This window comes from Petaurus breviceps, unplaced genomic scaffold (genome assembly GCF_028583685.1).
Source record: "Petaurus breviceps papuanus isolate PSGF00001 unplaced genomic scaffold, PetGlider_PUasm1.0 90977, whole genome shotgun sequence".
Classification (NCBI taxonomy): Eukaryota; Metazoa; Chordata; class Mammalia; order Diprotodontia; family Petauridae; genus Petaurus; species Petaurus breviceps.
Window position 1 is genome coordinate 1,452,717 of NW_027187391.1, and position 18,961 is coordinate 1,471,677.

The window sequence follows — 18,961 nt, forward strand, 5'->3', positions numbered from 1 at the left end:
TGAGCTGGGTAGGGAGAAGGGCTACCTTCTCCCATACTTCTTGTACCCATGGCACATAGAAATCTAACAATTACAGACTTTGCATACACATTATTCCCATTTAATTTTCACAACAACATATAATTTCATGGAGAAGTTGTTCAATAGTGAGAAAGAGACCTTGAAGTCCACTTGAAAATAAAATCCTAGTTGGTAGTTAATTTAGAACATTATAACAGATCCTTTGCTGAGGTGGATTATTCTAAAAGGCCTATCTATTTGAAATTCTGCTAACAAGGAAACCTTAATTATGAATGCAAACTTATAGGCACTTGGGGAGGAGGACTTTACAGTTTTTATATATAATGCAAAAAAAAATTAATAATCTACATTTTTTAAAAATAAGGAATCCGTATTCTCCAGAAGACTTTGGGTCAGTTCTATGTCTGTGTAAGCAGCTGTTATCTCTCTCTGGACTATGTCTCCAATGAGGTTTTGGAATAAAGAGTTTTCTGAAAGGAGGTCCTGAAAATGATTTCCAAAAGGTCTTTTACCAGTTAGACAGGCATATTATTTTAGCAGAGATGCTAATAAGGATGCACAGAGAGAGATGGAGAGATAGCATCAAAAAGAAATTTTTTCCTTTACTATTCCTGAGTCTGCAGTACCAGATAGATGCGAGCTGACCCCTGGCATAGGTATTACAGGCAAGATGTCAGAACTGATCACAAGTTGGAGGCATCAGCTGGTGGAGAAGAAAGCAACTGATCATGAATCTATTGTAGTGATCAATATAAGCTAAACTGCACATGGAAAATAAAAAAAGACTTTACTAGCTATAGAAACTGATCCTGATGTATAGCCTATTTCAGATTGCATGCCATCTTGGGGAGGGGGGGAACATTTAGAACTCAAATTCTTATAGAAGTGAATGTTGACTGGGGGCGGCCAGGTAGCACAGTGAGTAAGAGCACCGGCTCCAGTGTTGAGAAGACCTGGAGATTGAATCCCGGGCTCAGACACTTAGCACCCACCCAGAAACACCTGGCCATGTAACCTTGAGCAAGTTACTTAACCCCAATTGCTTAGGGGAAGCCAGGTGGCTCAGCGAGTAAGAGCACGGGCTCCAGTGTTGGGATGACCTGAATCAAATCCGGGCTCAGATACTCAGCACCACACCCAGAAATAACTGGCCGTGTAACCTTGAGCAAGTTACTTAACCCCTATTGCTTATTAAAAAAAAAAAAAGAAGTGAATGTTGAAAACTAAAAGTAAATAAACTAAATAAATAAATGAAAGAAACTGATCCTGAGTTAACTGGTATGAATGACCTTTCTAATTTCCCACTCCTGGTATATGGTGCTAGGAGGGCTTAAAACAATTATTAAGGAAGCAAACTTTGTGGTTCTTTCTCTTCCTGTAGCAGTTCAGGAAAATGAAGAAAGGGGGAAAGGATTAAAACATGGGACAGGTTGGTGGAACTGCAAAGTCTTTGGAATGTTGTATTTTATGATGCCAATAGTTATAATGCTTCCTGATTTATTACCTTGAGGTTGGAGTGACTGAAACTACTTGTTGACCCTGCAAGGAAACGGACTAACTAGTGGTGGCTGAGTTGACGTACTGAATGACAAGTAGTAATTGACAGTTATTACTGAATCAAGAGCCTTTGACGTTATTCAAAACATATTTCCATATTCATTACATGCAAAAAAATAGTAAGTTAGAAACATAAAGAAAGTGAGAAATATGCTTCAATCTATACTTGGAGTTCATCAGTTCTCTCACTGGAGGCAGATAGAATTTTTCATCATGAGTCCTTTGGAATTGTCTTGGATCATTGCACTGATGGGGAATAGCTAAATCATTCACAATTGATCATCATATGATAATTGCTGTTGCTCTGTACAATGTTCTGCTGGTTCTGCTCACTTCACTTTGTATCACTTCATATAAGTCTTCCTAGGTTTTTCTGAAACAACCCTTCTAGTCATTTCATATAATAAAATAACATTTCATCATAAACATATACCATAACTTGTTCAGTCATTCTCCAAGTATTGGATATATAATCCAATTTCTAATTCTTTGCCTCCATAAGAAAACCTGCTATAACTATTTTTGTACATATAGGTCCTTTTATCCTTTTTTTTTTATCTCTTTGGGGTATAGACCTAGTAGTCATGTTGCTGAATTGAGGGGTATGCATACCTAGAATGATCAGTTCTTATTCCAAAAACTTGGATCTTTGGCCTTATCAAACACTAGAATATTATGGTCATTTTCTACTCTTTTGTATACCTAATCTACATTTTCTACTCTTTTGTATACCTAATCTATTCCACTATTCCACCACTCTATTATTTAGTACTAGATTGTTTTAATGATTATTGCTTTGTAATATAGTTTGAAATCCTGTACTGCTAGACTTCCCTTTTTCACATTTTTTTTCCCCACAGGTTCCTTTGATATCAGTTCCCTTTGGGCATAGTTCCAAATTGCTCTACAGAATAGTTGGACTAGTTCACAATTCCGCGAATAGTGCACAAGTGTGTCTATTTTTCCACATCCCCTTCAGCATTTAGGATTTTATTTTTCTGTCATGTTAGCCAATCTGGTATGTGAGAGTTATTTTAATGTGAATTTTTAATTGATAATGATTTAGGGCATATCATGTCATTATTGATAACTTTGATTATTTTTTTCTGAAAACTGCTTATTCATATCCTCTGACCATTATCAATTGGTGAATGGCTCATATCTTTATAAATTCAGCTCAGTTTCCTGTGTATTTGGGAAGTGAGATTTTTATCAGAGAACTTGCAGAAATTTTTTTTTTTTAAGCAATTGGGGTTAAGTAACTTGCTCAAGGTTACCCGGCCAGTTATTTCTGGGTGTGGTGCTGAGTGTCTGAGCCCGGGATTCGATCTCCAGGTCTTCTCAACACTGGAACCGGTGCTCTTACTCACTGAGCCACCTGGCCGTCCCACTTGCAGAAATTTTTTTTCTCAGTTTCCTGCTTTTTTTCTAGCTGTTTTTTTTTTGTTTTTTTTTTGCTTTTTGGAGGGCAGTTGGGGTTAAGTAACTTGCCCAAGGTCACACAGCTAGTGTTTTTGTGTGTTAAGTGTCTGAGGCCAGACTGAACTCAGGTCCTCCTGGCTCCAGGGCTGGCGCTCTACTCACCGCGCCACCTAGCCGCCCCATTTTTTTTCTAATTTCAACTGCATTTGTTTTGTTTGTGCAAAACCTTTTTAATTTCATGTAATTAAAATTAGCCATTTAACTTCCCATGATGCTCTCTCTATATCTTCTTTGATCATTAACTCTTCACTTATCCATAGACCTGACAAGCAAATTTTTTCCATGCTCCCCTGTTTTAATTGTAATATTACCCTTTATGTCTAAATCATTTACCCATTTGATCTTATTTTGATATGCAGTGTTAAATGTTGGTCTCTGACTAGATTCTTCCAAGCTACTTTCCAGTTTTCCTAGAAATTTTTTTTTATCACACAATCTTGCCCACAAAACTTAGATCTTTGGATTTATTTAACACTAGATTACTATGGTAATTTTATACTAAGTATTGTGTACTTAAACTATTCCACTGATCTGCCACTTTATTTCTTAGCCAGTACCAAATTATTTTCATGATTATGGCTTTGTAATATAGTTTTAAATCTTGCCCTACTAGGCTGCCTTCCATCATATTTTTCCCCATTGGATTCCTTGATATTATTGACCTTTTGTTCTTTTCAGATGAATTTTTAAATTATTTTCTCCAGCTATATAAAATAATTCTTTGGTAGTTTGATTAGTATGGTACAATAAGCAAATTAACATAGGTAGAATTATTATTCTTATTATATTGATTCAGCCTACCTATGAACAATTAATATTTATCCAATTATTTAGATGTCTTTATTAGTGTAAAGAATGTTTTTAATTGTGTTCAAATGGGTTTGTCTTGGCAGGTAGATTCCAAAGTATTTTATATTGTCAGAAGTTATTTTAAATGAAATTTCTTTGTCTATCTTTTCCCACTGGGTTTTGTTGGTTGTATATAGAAGTGCTGATGATTTGTGTAGGTTTATTTTGTATCCTGTAACTGATAAAATTATTAATTGTTTCAGTGCGTTTTTAGTTGATTCTTTAGGGTACTCTAAGTATACCATCACATCATTTTTGCAAAGAGTAATAATTTTGTTTCTTCACTGATGACTTTTAATCCTCCAATTTCTTTTTTCTTATCTTATTGCTATGACTAGAATTTCTAATACAAAACTGAATAACAGTGAAAATGGACAGCCTTGCCTTACCCCAATCTTATTGGGAAGGCTTCTAAATTTATCCCCATTACAGATAATGCTTGTTCTTGGTTTTAGGAGGAAATTACTTCTCATTTTAAGAAAGCCCCCTTTATTTCTATGCTTTCTAATGTTTATCATAGGAAGTGGTGCCATATTTTGTCTGAAGCTTTTTCTGCATGTATTGAGAAACCATTTGATTTTTATTATTTTTGTGATTGATATGGTCAATTATACTGATAGTTTTCCTAATATTGAACCAACTTTAAATTCCTGGTATAAATTCCATCTATTTAGAATGTGTGATCTATGTGATACATAGTTGTAATCTCCTTGCTAGTGTTTAATTTAAATTTTTTGCATTGATATTTTTTAAGGATATTGGTGTATAGTTTTCTTTCTTTGTTTTAGCTCTTTCTAGTTTAGGTATCAAAGCCAAATTTCTGTCATAAAAGGAATTAGGTATGATTCCTTCTTTATCTATTTTTTTCAAATATTTTATATAGTATTGGGATTAATTGTTCCTTAAATGTTTGGTAGAATTTATTTGTAAATCTTATCTGATCCTGGGGATTTTTTCTTAGGGAGCTCATTAATTTTTTTTTCATTTTGTTCTAAGACAGGGTTATTTAGGTGTTCCAAATGATCTAAAATTCTTTTCATCTTTTTAACATCTTTCTTATTTATTTATGGTTAGGTTTATCTAGCTCTGAGGAACAAAAGTTGAGTTCTCCCATGAGTATAGTTTTACTGCCTATTTCCCCTTATAATTTATTTAATTTTTCCTTTATGAATTTGGACACTATCTATTTGGTTCATATATGTTTCGTATTGTTATTACTTAATTGTGTATAGTGCCTTTTGGCAAGATATAGTTTCCCTGCTTATATCTTTTAATTAAGTCTATTTTTGCTTTTTATTTGTCTAAAATAAAGATTGCTACCCCCATCTTTTTAAACTTTGGCTGAAGCATAATAGTAATGAAACTATTGAACTAATAAATAAAACTAAGAGCTGGTTTTATGAAAAAAAAACAATAAAATAAATAAACTTTTGGTTAATTTGATTTAAAAAAAAAGAAATAAGAAAACCAAATTACTAGTATCAAAAATGAAAAGGGTGAATTCACCATCAGTGAAGAAGAAATTAAAGCAATAATTAGGAACTATTTGCCAAACTGTATGTCAATAAGTCTGATGATCTAAGTGAAACAAGCAAACAAACAAATACATAAAGTAGAAAAAAAGACAAGAAAATAGCTCTGGCTCTCTCTCAACCCTGGAATACTTTCTCTGCTCATCTTTGCCTCCTGAATTCTCGGTCTTCCTTTTAGTATCAACTAAAATTCATTTTCCACAAGAAGCCTTTTCCAGTTCCCTTTTCTTCTAGTGCCTTCCCTCTATTGATCATTTCTTCATTATCCTGTGTAAAACTTATTTGAACATAGTTTCTTGTTTGTTTTCTTCCCATTAAACTATGAACTTTTTGAGAGCAAGGATTGTCTTTTGCTTTTATATCCCCAATGCTTAGCTTGACATATAGTAAGCTTGACATATAAGTAAGAAATGTTTATTGACTGACTATCTGGATAGGACCTTTAAATAAAAAAGAAATAAGAATCCACAGGGAAAAAAATAAGAATCATTCAGTCATTTATAATGCTATTTTGATCATGAGATCTTTTCATTTCTTTTAAGCCGTAATATAACCCAGGTTTCCAAATAAGCCTAGGGCATATTGGATACTGATGTTTAGATGAGAATCCTAACTAGTACAATGAATGCTGATGCAATGCTCAATGTTTAAGCAGCGGATAAATTTGGTATAAGAGCTTTGAGAGGACATTGATGGTGTCAGACTCTCTTGGAGACCAATTACGTTGATGTGGAGTCAGAGACAGGACAGATACATAGACTTTGGAAGCTGCATACATGTACAGTAAAGTGGTTCCTCAACATGTCATTGAATTTGAACCATAGGGAGGAATAGCTGCTTCCATAGGTAGCAACATCTGCTATTTTAGGTAGCAATATCTGCTTCCTACTTTCATTTCTGAGGTCAGTCATTTTTTTAGCTATGCAGGAACCAAAAAGACTCTTCGGTATGTGGTTAACCAACCAGAATCAGTTATGAAATGTTCATGCATTTTCCAAATCAGGGAGCAGAGCACTTCTATTATCAGTTATGCCTTTTTGGAACTAGGTTTCCTTGCCTCTTCTGGCTGATTGGATCAGCCCTTTCTCCCCCTTACAACAATAATTAAAGTAAATCATGTCCCTAGAGGACCCAATGTGAAGAAAGAAACTAAAAAAAAAAAAGCCCTTTAGGTAAATGCAAAGTATAATGTAACTTACTTCAATCAGTTCTATAGTCAAGTTATTATTTACCTAACCAGGAAAAAGATTGTTAAAATGCAAGCTTATCTCCTCAGTGAGCTTTTATGTGCCCTCTTCCTCAGGGAATGAACTGTTTAGAACCATTTTTTTTTTTTTACAGAATCCTCATTAATCCAGTCAGCCCAAGTTATTTGTTTGAGTTTAAATTGGAAGGGATTATATTTCTTACCTGCCTAATCCTTCTGTCAGTATTGATACTGGAACAGGCATGAGATCCTTGATGAAGATTTCCATTCCACCACCCCTTTCATTTGTGTGTGCCTCCTGCATCAGTCACATGTATACATTTTTTTATGTTTCCTTTTTTTTCTATTTACTTTGTCTTTTCATTAGATCATAAGTCCTCAAGAGTCAAGCTATTTGACCTGCTTTCTTTCAACACCGTATATAGCTAACAGATACTATTGACCCACTAAAAAAACTCTTTGTGTATGTAATTTCCTGTTTTATGTTTTGGCTTAATCATGATGAGCCTAGATTCCAAGCCTGTGTTCATTTTAGACAGATTTCAGGAACAAATTTTCTCAATACCACACGTTTATTTTTAATAGCATCATTTTCCTGCTGGGGAAGGTCATGTATTATTGATACCTTCATTACCCTGCTTTTTCTTGAGAGTTTTCCTATGCTGATTTGAAATAGTAGTATCTACATCTCTTTCTATCAATTCAGTTGAATTTCTTTCAATTAAGTGCTTATATTGCTGAACAAAATCAATTCAAATAGGAGAAAAAGGAAAGTCAGCTATCTCTGATAGGGTCTGACATCCAAGATATTCAGAGAACTAACACAAATATATAATACTAAAAGCTATTCCTTAATGTATAAGTGGTAAAAGTATATGAACAGTTCCTCAAAGAGGAATAACCTTATGAAAGATTGCTCCAAATTACTAATAGTCGATGAAGTGCACATCAAAAACAACTCTGAGAATAAACTCACATTCAGAAAACTGGCAAATATGAGAAAAGATAGAAATAGTCAATGCTAGAGGAGTTTTAGAATATGGTCACATTTATGTATTGTTGGTAGACTTGTGAATTGGTCAAATCATTCTATGCAGGTGTGAGATTAAAATGTTCATACCTTTTGATCTAAATATCTCACCATGGCTTATATCTAATGAAAGTTATAAATAAAAAGATAGGTAGGTAGATAGGTAGAATTTTATTGGTTATCCCCCATGCCTGAAATTTTCCCTCATCTGATCTCTGACTCCCAGATTGCCTTGCTACTTTCAAGTCTCAGGTAAAATTTCACCTTCTGTCAGTCTTTCCTGATGATCTTTAATGCTTGTGCCCTCCCTCTGTTAATTATCTCCTATTTATATGATTGTTTGCATATTTTCTCTGCCATCAGATAATGAACTCCTTGAAAGCAGGGACTTTTTCTTCCTTCCTTCCTTCCTTCCTTCCTTCCTTCCTTCCTTCCTTCCTTCCTTCCTTCCTTCCTTCCTTCCTTCCTTCCTTCCTTCCTCATTCCTTTTTCTTTTTTTACCCAAGTTTAATACAGTGTCTGACTCAATGCGTGCTTATTGACTTGATTTAAAGATGAATAAATGAAAGAATGAATACATGAATGAATATATGATTACATCTACCCATCAGCTCCCACCTGTGCCTTTCACACTGTGGGAGCTAAATCTTTTGACAAATTCATACCTACATTCACATTGCCTTCTCCCCTGCACCCTCCTAAGATAAAACTTCATTGTTTTATAGGTAAATGAATGCTCAAACTACTCTGGGCTGTTTTGGATGCCAATGTACACACACCCAAATCAAACCCAGAGGAGGTATATATCCATATTGACGTCAATGGAAGATGTATTCAGTATAGAATTTGATCTGACACCTCTTACTTCCTTTAGTAAAAAGATATTTCATTAGGGAAAAAAAATGACATGGTGGAATTAAAATCTCAAGTATATATTTTTGGTTCTGATGATTATGAATCTTAGAACAAATACCGAGGAGCTTTTAAACTCTAGAGTTAAAAAAATAAATTTAAATAGAATTTCCAGTGTCATTTTCTCACAGTCTATGCATCTGCTTTGAAGATAAAAGCAAGGAGGAAGCTTATAAAGACATAAACCATAGTTTCCATGTCTTGTGAATCACTCAACTCACATTTAGTGTGCTTTTGTTCCCCCTTCCCTTCAGATAATAACAAAGCAGAAATGGTCATTTAGGATAACACAAAGTGCTTGGTACTATATTTACACAATTCATGGAAATCTTATTGTGTCAGCATACTACATATGATGTCCATGTAAAATAATTATAATAATTATCTAGTTGAAAAGACAGATATGATAAAGAGCTAAAGTGCTATGTAATAATAACAGTGTTATTACTGATGTTCCTTTAACACTTCAAGAACTAAATCTTTCATGACAGTGAATAGAGTGCTGGTCTTGGAGTCAGAAGAACCCCAATACTTTCTCTGACATGTATTAGCTGTGTGACCCTTAGCAAGTCACTCCAACTTTTGATAACTCAGGCAACCCCCAAGCAATTATTTACTAAGATAGAATCAAGGTGAGATCTCTGGAGAGAACCCTCAGATTAAGAGTTTGCCTTAGATGCTCATCAACTGGGGAATGGATGAACAAGGTGTGTTATATGATTGTAGTGGAATACTTTTGTGCTATAAGAAATGATAATAAGCAGGATGGCTTCAGAACAATCTGGGAAGACATATGGACTGATGCAAACTGAAATGAGCAGAGTCAGCAGAATATTGTATATGGTAACAGCAATATTGTATGATTATCAGCTGTGAATGACTTAGCTATTCTGAGCAATACAATGATCGAAGAAAATTCTGAAGGACTTGTGATGAAAAATGCTATCTATTTTCAGTGAAAGAACCAGTGGAGTCTAAATGAAAATTGAAGCATAGTTTTTAAACTTCATTTTCTTGTTTTTTTTTCTTTTGAACATGGATAAGACAGAAAATTTTTTTGCATGTTTTCACATGTATGATCTATATCCAACTGTTTACCTTCTAAGAAGGGATGGAAAGGAGAATGAATTTGGAGCTCAAAATTTTCAAAAATGAATGCTAAAATTTTTCATATAATTGAGAAATATAAAATAAAAGAAAAAATAACTAGCATTAAAAATAAGCATCAAATTGTAAAAATAAATAAATGAAACACCGAAGAGAACTGGAGGAAGACCTGAACAAAAAAGACAGCTTTGAAAGTGACATATTGAATTTATTATGTACTTAAAAGGAAAAGCCATCTGTATATAATAGAGATTGATAGTTTCATGTACAAACTTCTTTTTCTGTTCTACTTTTGTATATGGAAATGATCATTTTGTTTGGTGTTTATTGAGTTCAAAATAAAAAAAGAATTTGCCTTGCCAAAAACAACAACCCACTAATCTTTTATATATTTGTGTGTTTTAGTTGAAGGTTATATCTTGATCTGGTCATGCTAAAAGGTCCACGACATCAAACTACTATGAAGGGCTCTCTATGTGCAGAAATCATCCTAGCCCTCATAGCCCTGCCACTTAAGAATGGTTTTTACATTTTAAAGTAAAGATTTATCGTATTTTAAAATTAAAAAAATAAAACATGCTTAGCTTCCTATGTGTACAAAAAACTGTTCACCAATATCTGCTTGAAATGGAATGAGGTGAAGAGGTTGCTTGAAACTTGAGTTAAGGGAAAATGCCTTCTGGAATAGTGAGATCAGTGAAATTTTACCACCACTTTGAAGTCCTAGCTCTATCACTAATTACCTTGACCAATTACTTACACTCTGAATCACAGTTTCATCAATTAAAAAGCAGGTTTGGTTTTGGAGGGGATGGGAGGGAGAGGGGTTCTGTACCTATGACTTCTTTTTGGTCCTGTGATCTAATTAATGTAAGAAGCTCCCTTCTAGGAAATTCTTTCTACCAAAGAGGATCAGTCAATCACTAAACATATATTACATGCGAGGCACTGCGCTAAGCACTGGGATACAAAGAAAGCCAGAAGACAGTCTCTGTTCTCAAGTAACTCACAGTCTAATGGGGGAGAAAACATGCAAACAATTATATACAGTCAAGCTATTGTCAGAATGAATTGGAAATAATCAACCTAGGGAAAGTCCTCGAATTAAGAAAGATTGGGAAAAGCTTCCTGTATGTGGAAGGTGGTTTTTAGCAGGGACTTGGAGAAAGCCAAGGAAGTCAACAGTTGGAGACAAGGAGGGAGAGCATTCTAGGCATGGGGGCAGCTAGTGAAAATGCCTAGAGTTGGGAGATGGAGTCTTATTTGAGGAATAGCAAGGGAGCCTGTGTCAGTGGATTGCAGAGTATGAGGAGAGGAATAAGGTTTAAGACTATAAAAGTGTGTGGGTATGGGGCAGTAAGAAGGTTTAAGACTATAAAAGTGTGTGGGTATGGGGCAGTAAGAGTTAGTGGGATGGGGAACAAGGTTTTGAAAACTAAACAAGGAAAATGATAGGGAACCACTAAAGTTTATTGAGTGGGTGACATGCAGACTTGTGCTTTAGGAAGATCACTTTGACAGCTGAGTGAAGGGAAAGCTAGAATTAGGAGAGACTTGTGACTCTCAGGTCAACTGGCAGATTATTACAATAGTCTAGGCTGAGGCCTAGGGGAGTGACAGGAACTGTTCCCTAATTTATGGTAGTATAGGATTGCCTGAGATCCCAAGGGGTTAAGCTATTTGCCCATAGGAAGGAATTTTTCTGATTTTTGGAGGAGGGTAATATATTTTTAAAAGTCTTGACATCTTAAAATAGTTGGGTAAAGCATATTCTTCTTATGTGGAAGAGATAGCACAATAGCTAAGATCTTTAAAAGAAGCAAGAAATACGAGGCTGAGAAAAGCTTCTAATTATCTCCCTAGCAATAACTGCCAACAAAAACATCTGAGGGGTACCAAACAGTGAACACAACATACCCCAAGGAGCAATTTGTCATAAAGACAAAGCGTCCAGCAGGAAGTGTGATAACATCACGGGAAGAAATCAATGGTCCTGGGTCAATGGAGTTTTACTTTACCCCTACACATTTGTGTGCCTCTCCATGAGTATTTCCAGTGGATGTCTACTCTTCTCATTGTTGGTGTATATTCTAGGTTTGCGTGGGTGAGTAGGTGGTAGACATTTTATGTTTTACGACTTCTCCTTCATACTTTTTTCATTAAATGTTCTTGTTTTGAAATCATGTCCTCTGACTAGCTAATAAAGGTATACATACTTTGGTGGGAGCCTGTGAGGTGTGACTTTAAATGAATGCAACCCTTAAATTTTTCTAGAGGAACCACTTTATGATTTAGAGTAGTATTTATAGGCGATGTTTTTGTTGGAAAAAAAAGATTTTTCTTTTAAATGTGTATTTAGAAAAATTATCTGTGTTCTTACATGTGTCCATTTTTCATGTCTTGTCAAAACTTTCACAGAGTGCATTGCTGAACTTATAAATGAATGGAAATGCATTCTTTGAAAAATTTCAATTTTACAAAACTTTTTAGGAATTTGGTTTTGCATAAAATGAGACAATCTTTATATTATATATAATCTCAATATTATATGTAACCTCAAAGGCAAGACTGGTTCATTAAGAAAGTCATCATGAGCAGGAAGATTTCAGAAAAACCAGTAAGATTTATATGAACTAATACTGAGTGAAGTGAACAGAACTAGGTGAACATTTTACACAATAACAGCAACTCTGTGTGATGATCAACTATGATAGATTTAGCTCTTCTCAGCAACACAATGATCCAAAACAATTCCAAAAGACTTGGGATGGAAAACGCTATCCACATCCAGAGAAAGTAATATAGAATCTGAATGCAGACTGAAGCATATTATTTTCACTTTTTTTTGTTGTTTCTTTCTCATGGTTTTCCCCTTTTCTTTTGATTCTTCTTTCACAACATGACTAATGTTGAAATATATTTCACATAATTTTACATGTATAGTCTATATCAGATTATTTGCTGTCTTAGGGAGGAGGGAGAGAAGGAAAAGCATTTGAAACTCAAAATCTTACAAAAATGAATGCTGAAAACAATCTTTACAAGTAATCGGAAAAATAAAATACTATTAAATGTAAAAAAAAGAAAGCCATCATATTTGCAGTTCATGAAAACATTTTCTCTAGGGTACCAGAGTCGGTGGCTAAATCCAATGAAAACAAATCAAACAAACCTATTGATTAATATTTTCACAGTATGGAACTGTATTTTGCTTTCATTAGAAGTTCCAGTACTAGGCAGGTACAGCCCTAGTCTTTCTTTCATAGAAGGATTCTTCCCAAAATAATTCTGGTACTTAACCATAAGATTTTATTTTTGCTGTTACTGGTAAATCAACCAACATTCACCATTTTGTAAAGGTAATGGGAATTTGAAGGTCTTCCCTGCCCCTTGTATTGGCAAGCAAACAGGTACTTAGCACTTAGTTCCAAGTTCATGATTGTGTTAAGTATTAAGACCCAGAACTCATGAATCCCACAGTGGGATTGACTTGCTGACATAACAGGAAGGGGTGGGATAGGGAGGAGCTAATACCATATATAAGGAGAAGCCCAAGCTGGAGAGCCAGAACTGTTGGGAGCAAGTATCTGGAGGCTGAGCTGCTACTGCTGGAAAGAGAGAAGAGAACTGAGAACTGAACTGAGAATTCAGAAGAACTGAGAAATGAGAAGAGAGGAGAACTGGGGGGAGGCACGGCTGTGGTGCCAGTACTTTGTCTGTCTGGTTTTATGTTACTTTGTCAGATTTGTTTGCTGATAGAGGATGGTGCTGTTTTTACAGAAGCCCTGGGACCTTGCTGCTGGTTCAGAAGCCCTAGAAGAGGATTTTCTTGTTGTATGTTTATAGAAATACTGGAGGAGGGTCTTGCTGATGATTTCAGAGGTCCAAGAACTATACTGATGATTTGTGTTGATTCCTCAGACCTTATTGTTGGGTCTATATTGATTTCACAGGCAAAAAGTGAATTGACGAGGATGCCGGCAGTGTGAATGAATATTATTGTGGCTTTGTTAAGCTTTGTCTTCCCAGGAACAGAAACTGTGAAGGAGTTGAGGTGGACCAGACACTGTGAACTTCAGTGTGGATTGGGAACTGGATAAGGAACTGCACAAGAAGCTGGAAAAAGAACTGAGAGCTGTCTGCCTTTGAACTCAGGTCACAGTGGGATAGATTCTGGCAGGGCCTGGGACCATGGAAGAAGCTGAGAGCCTACCTCAAGTCAAGATGAAAAGACCTCTCCTTGGGTATTTAATGCAAACTGAGAAAATCATGACTTACTGTGGCCTAGGGGTGGAGAACTCTGACCTTTATATATAGATGATTGAGTTAAGGACTTCTCCAATTAAGAAGAAAGGACTTTTTGATTGAAGAGATTAAGAGAATGTGACCTTGGGGTGGAGGACTTTGACCTTTATACTTTGTGTCAATTAAGGAGGCTTGCTGTGTGGCCACTTTAGTGATAAGTTGTTAAGCCATAACATTGTGAATGCTGTATTTTAATCTCTGTGAATGTTTTGTCTTAGTTTGTTACTGAATAGAGAGTCCACTATACTGTGTAATCAGAACCTTGAAAGCTGTTCACAGCAGCAGTCCCCTGGAAAGCTGCTTGTGCTTGGCTTTACACATTTAAAAATGAATGAATAACACCAAGAGTCATTATTAAATAGATAAGTAGTTCAAGGAATGAATAATTTTCAAAAAAGGAATTAGAAATTGTCAATGATTATATGAAAATATGTTCCAAATCTCTAATAGTAAGAAAAATGTATATTAAAACAACTTTATGCTCTCAATTAGGTCCCCATGATAGGGGAATCACTTAAGCAAAGACATAGGAATTTTTAAACTGAAAGCAGGTTACTGAGTAGTACCAATATTATGTTTGCTTTTTGTTTATCTCCATAGATGAGATTTCCAGAATCTGGTCTTTTAGCAAAAGGAAGGGGAACTCCTAGGTTTTTGCCAGCCTCTTGGGTAGAAGTGGATTACATATATTCCCTTCTATCTGTAAGTAAAGTGGATTTTAGTGTGTGTAAAGTGGATTTTTGTTATTTTTTTTTTTAGAGTTCAGTTTCCCAGAATCCATTGCCATGACAATCTCACTTTCCCAGGTTCATGACTTGTAAACATCTCCACCATGCTTGTGATGATCACAACTGTAACACATCCAGTGTTGAGTCACATAGAGCCTGGAGCAGAGTCAATCAGGTGCTGAGTAACATAGGCTTTCATGCCTTCTGGCTCTGAGCCAATCAGGTGTAGAGTCATGTGGGTTATGGTGCCTTCTGGTTCTAGGAAACGATATATTCTTGGAAATTGATATTTTGCCTTGGGGAACCCTTAGAAAGTTGAATGCTCAAGCTGGAATGCTATGTGTGCCTTGACTGGCCTTCATCAAAGCTTGGAGGGAATCTGTGTTTGCCTCGATCGGCCCCTATTGAGGTTTGAGTTGTTTTATAGGAGTGCACAAGTGGTGCCTGTCTCAATTGATGCAGGCTAGCCAGGCCCTGCAAGAAGGGTGATTAGCAGGCCCTGCAAGAAGGGTGATTAGCGGGGCAGTTAGGTGGCACAGTGAACTAATGCTGAGTGCACATCATCCCTGGAGTCAGGAGGACCTAAGTTCAAAGCCTGCCTGAAATGCTTGACACCATTACTAGCTGTGTGATCTTGGGCAAGTCACTTAACCCCAATTGTCTTACCTCCTCTCTTCCCCCCCCTAAAAATAAGGGTGATTTGGGAATGCTACAGGAATTGTGCTTCCACTATCAGCAACCCTTGTGAGAAGACTAGACTAAAGTAAGATTATTAATCCCTCCGAAGGTGTCTGCCTGTCTGACTAGATCAAGAGTGAACAAACTCCAGTGAGAGCTGAACATGCCTCCTGTGTGTTATCACATTAACGATATGCTACCCCAGCAGTAACCATGACATGGGGGAATAAAATACCCATATTTGCCTTCCGTTATTCCTTTGAGTTTTTTAGACTGTGCAGGTCTTTTGGGAAAGGGTTTGCTTTCCTAGCTTTCCAAGTGTGTTTCCCTTGTGGGGAAAATTCAAGTCCTTTGAATACCATAAAGCTGGGTGCCTGTATGGCCTTTGGAGACAGATTACAATGAAGACACCGATGAACTGGAGATTGTCCAGAGGAAAGCAACTAGAATTATGATTGACCTTTAGTTCATATCATATGATTAATCAATCAATCAATCAATCAACATTATTAAGTATCTACTCTGTGCCAGGCACTGTACTAAAAAGGGGCAAAAGACAGCCCCTGCCTTCAAGGAGCTTACAATCTAATGATTAGATCAAAGAACTAAAGATACTTAGCCAGAAGAAAAGAGCACGTGGTAGCTATCTTCAAGGATTTGCAGGTCTGTCACATGGAAGAAGGTTTAAAAATGTTTTGTTTGACCTCAGAGGGCTAAATTAGGAGCAACATTTGGAAGCTGGAAGAGGCATATTTAATTTTGCTGTGAGAAAAAACTTGGTAATCATTAGAGCCATTCTAAAGTGAAATGGTCTTTTTCCCAGAAGCAGTGGGTTTCCTCTCAGGAAGTCTTCAGGCATGGATATCCAAATGGACAGCCATTTGTTGGGTAATTCTGTGGAGTGCATTATTTTTCAGGTGTTGGTTGTACTAGATGGTTGACTCTAAAATGATTCTTGGAATATTTAACATTCAAGAGAAAATTTTTAAACTCAGTTTTATTTTAAAGTTTTCTACTTAAAATTCTGAGACAAGGAGAGATACAGAAAATGAGGCAAGGTTTTGTTCAGCTTCATTTTGTGTTCAGGGGGACATGAATGACCATGAGACTTTAAAGCATATGAAATAAATGTCTGGCTATCTTTTTAAACATGTTGAGATTCAGAAAATGTGGAAAGCAGATTTATCTACTAAATTAGACTCTGCACAGTGGAAAGCTGGAACACATGAGCTCTGGCACTATACTTTGTCCCTGGTCCAGATATCATACTCTATTATCCACTGTATATTCTAAAGCCTGGTAAAACTAACATGTCTGTATTTCATTACTCAATGGGGCTGGTCCCGTGAAAAACAATTGCATGGTTTAATGTACTTCTTTTCCAAATGCAAATTGGCTAGTTGTTTATAATTTTATAGTTTTTGGATTCAGAGTTTTGGCTTTCATCTTTGTGTATTCGGCTGCACACATTTGACAGGTCTCTGGTGTGGGCAAAAAATCAGGTGGATGTCTTGCTAACCAGCATGCTGTGGGAAGCATATGCCAACTTTCCTCATGGTCCATGAAGATCTAATCAAGATTGCTTACTTCACACCTCTGCTTGTTCCTGAGAACAGACATATCTTCTCCCACTTCCTTCTCCTTTGGGATTTTAAGGCAAGATGAATTTGTTTTCTCAATAACTTATCAAATAACAGACAAAAAAAATCCATAATACAATGAAGAAATAATTTTCACAGAATGAGTTTTCTCAGCCTTCAAACTTCACATATATACATATATATGTAAACACACACCAGACACCTAATAAATGTGATGATATTTTCATTTAACAGGAAAATTGAGACACAAATTAAATAATTTAATAATGATCATAGACTTAATTAGTTTTGGGATCCTGAAAGGATCTTGGGAACTATAATCTGCTTGTGTATGCCCTTACTACTGGGTCATTCCAACACCCAGCATGGGAGAATGGCTCTCCTTCTTTGGCACTAACGTATTTATGGGACACACTTGCCTAGCTTTTTCCAAAGGAATTTTTGCATATGGCCTTGGAATGATATTTGAAAATTGAACAATTCTGTTAGAAATTTATGAAATAATAACTTTGATTACAAGGTTTAAAATTGCTCTTGCCTTGGCTCTGACACTCACATGAGTGGGGCTCTGTGTGTGAGTGAAATCCAAATTGGAAAGTAACTTAAGCCAGAAAAAATAAGAATGACTGAAAAAGAAAGGGAAAAAAGAAAGCGAGAAAAGAACTGTCATTTGTATTCAGAAATATTTTCGTGGTTGCTTTACTGGGAAAACTCCTGGAACATTGGAATTAGTATGAAGAGAAATCATTTTCCATAAAGGGCTCTGCTCCACGTTAGCTGAGTTTGGTGGCTTTCTTACTGAATGAGTGTGATCGGATACTGGGTAGTATTGGCTATTGGGCATTTAGGTGGCACATTGGATGGGACACTGGGCCTGGAGTCAAGAAGACCTGAGTTCAAATATGTCCTCAGACACTTACTAGGTATGTGACCCCGGGACCAGTCATTTAACCCTATTGGCCTCAATTTCCTCATTTTGTAAAATGAGGAGGCAAACTGCTCTGGTATCTTAGCCAAGAAAGCTTCAAATAGAATTACAAAGAGTCAGACCTGATTGACTTGACTGAAGAACAATTGGATATTAGGAAGGGTCCTGGATTTGGAGTCAGAAAACTTTAATTTGAGTCTTAAGTTTTTCATTTATTACTTGTGTGACCTTCTGTGAACTCCAATGTATTAAATGAGAAAATTGAACTCCATGATTTCCCAGGTTTAGCCTAACCTGACATGCAATGAACATTGTGAAGTATGATGTGTCCTGGAATGCCAAGCATAAGAGAAAGACCTTTCAGTCAGTCAGTCAATAAACATTTATTAAATGTCACTATGTGCCAAGTTAAGTGTTCAGGACACAAAGAAAGGCAAAAGGCATAATCTAATAGGGAAATCATTTCCCCAAAGAAGCTGGTGGAAGAAGGGGGAAGGGAAAGTGGTAAAGGGGGAATGATGAAGTCCAGGGGAGTGCAGGCAGGTGAGAAATGATGAGATGGATTCCCTGAGCACTCTTCTGAAATAGAGGATCTGGTAGTAACTCTCCATGTCCACCCTGTCCTATCAGGGGCTCCAGGGGCTTTGAATACTGAGGAGATGTGAGTTCCAGAGTTAAGGTGATCTTGCAGGATGATAAATTTCTGGAGACCATGATGCAATCCAGGAGTGCAGACAGTTGGGAAATGACAGTTTTTGGAAATAGTGCACAGAAAGGCCTAAAAGAAAAGATAGTAGGTAAATGTAAACTTCAATAAAATTTAAAAAAATCAATCCATATTAATATAATTTTGTTCCAAAGCCTAACCCATGTCACTCTAATAACAACTCACATTTATATCAGATTTTAAGAATTGCCAAGTGCCCCACCAGAACTTCCATTTAAGGAGAGTGCTTAAGCTATCCATGTCTTCATTTCTCACCAAGCTGAAATCCGGGCTCCTCCATCCACCCCCCCCCCACTC

The 18,961-nt window shown here is 36.2% G+C and overlaps 1 long non-coding RNA gene across 1 annotated transcript in view; it reads right to left on the reverse strand.

Annotated features, from left to right (window-relative positions):
* The window catches only part of LOC138153302 (uncharacterized), a 33,422-nt gene extending 26,346 nt beyond the window's left edge, over positions 1-7,076 (reverse strand). The window contains exon 1 of the long non-coding RNA XR_011166334.1: positions 6,852-7,076. This is a non-coding gene — a long non-coding RNA (uncharacterized lncRNA). The remainder of the gene's footprint in view (positions 1-6,851) is intronic.
* Positions 7,077-18,961: the final 11,885 nt, after the last annotated feature.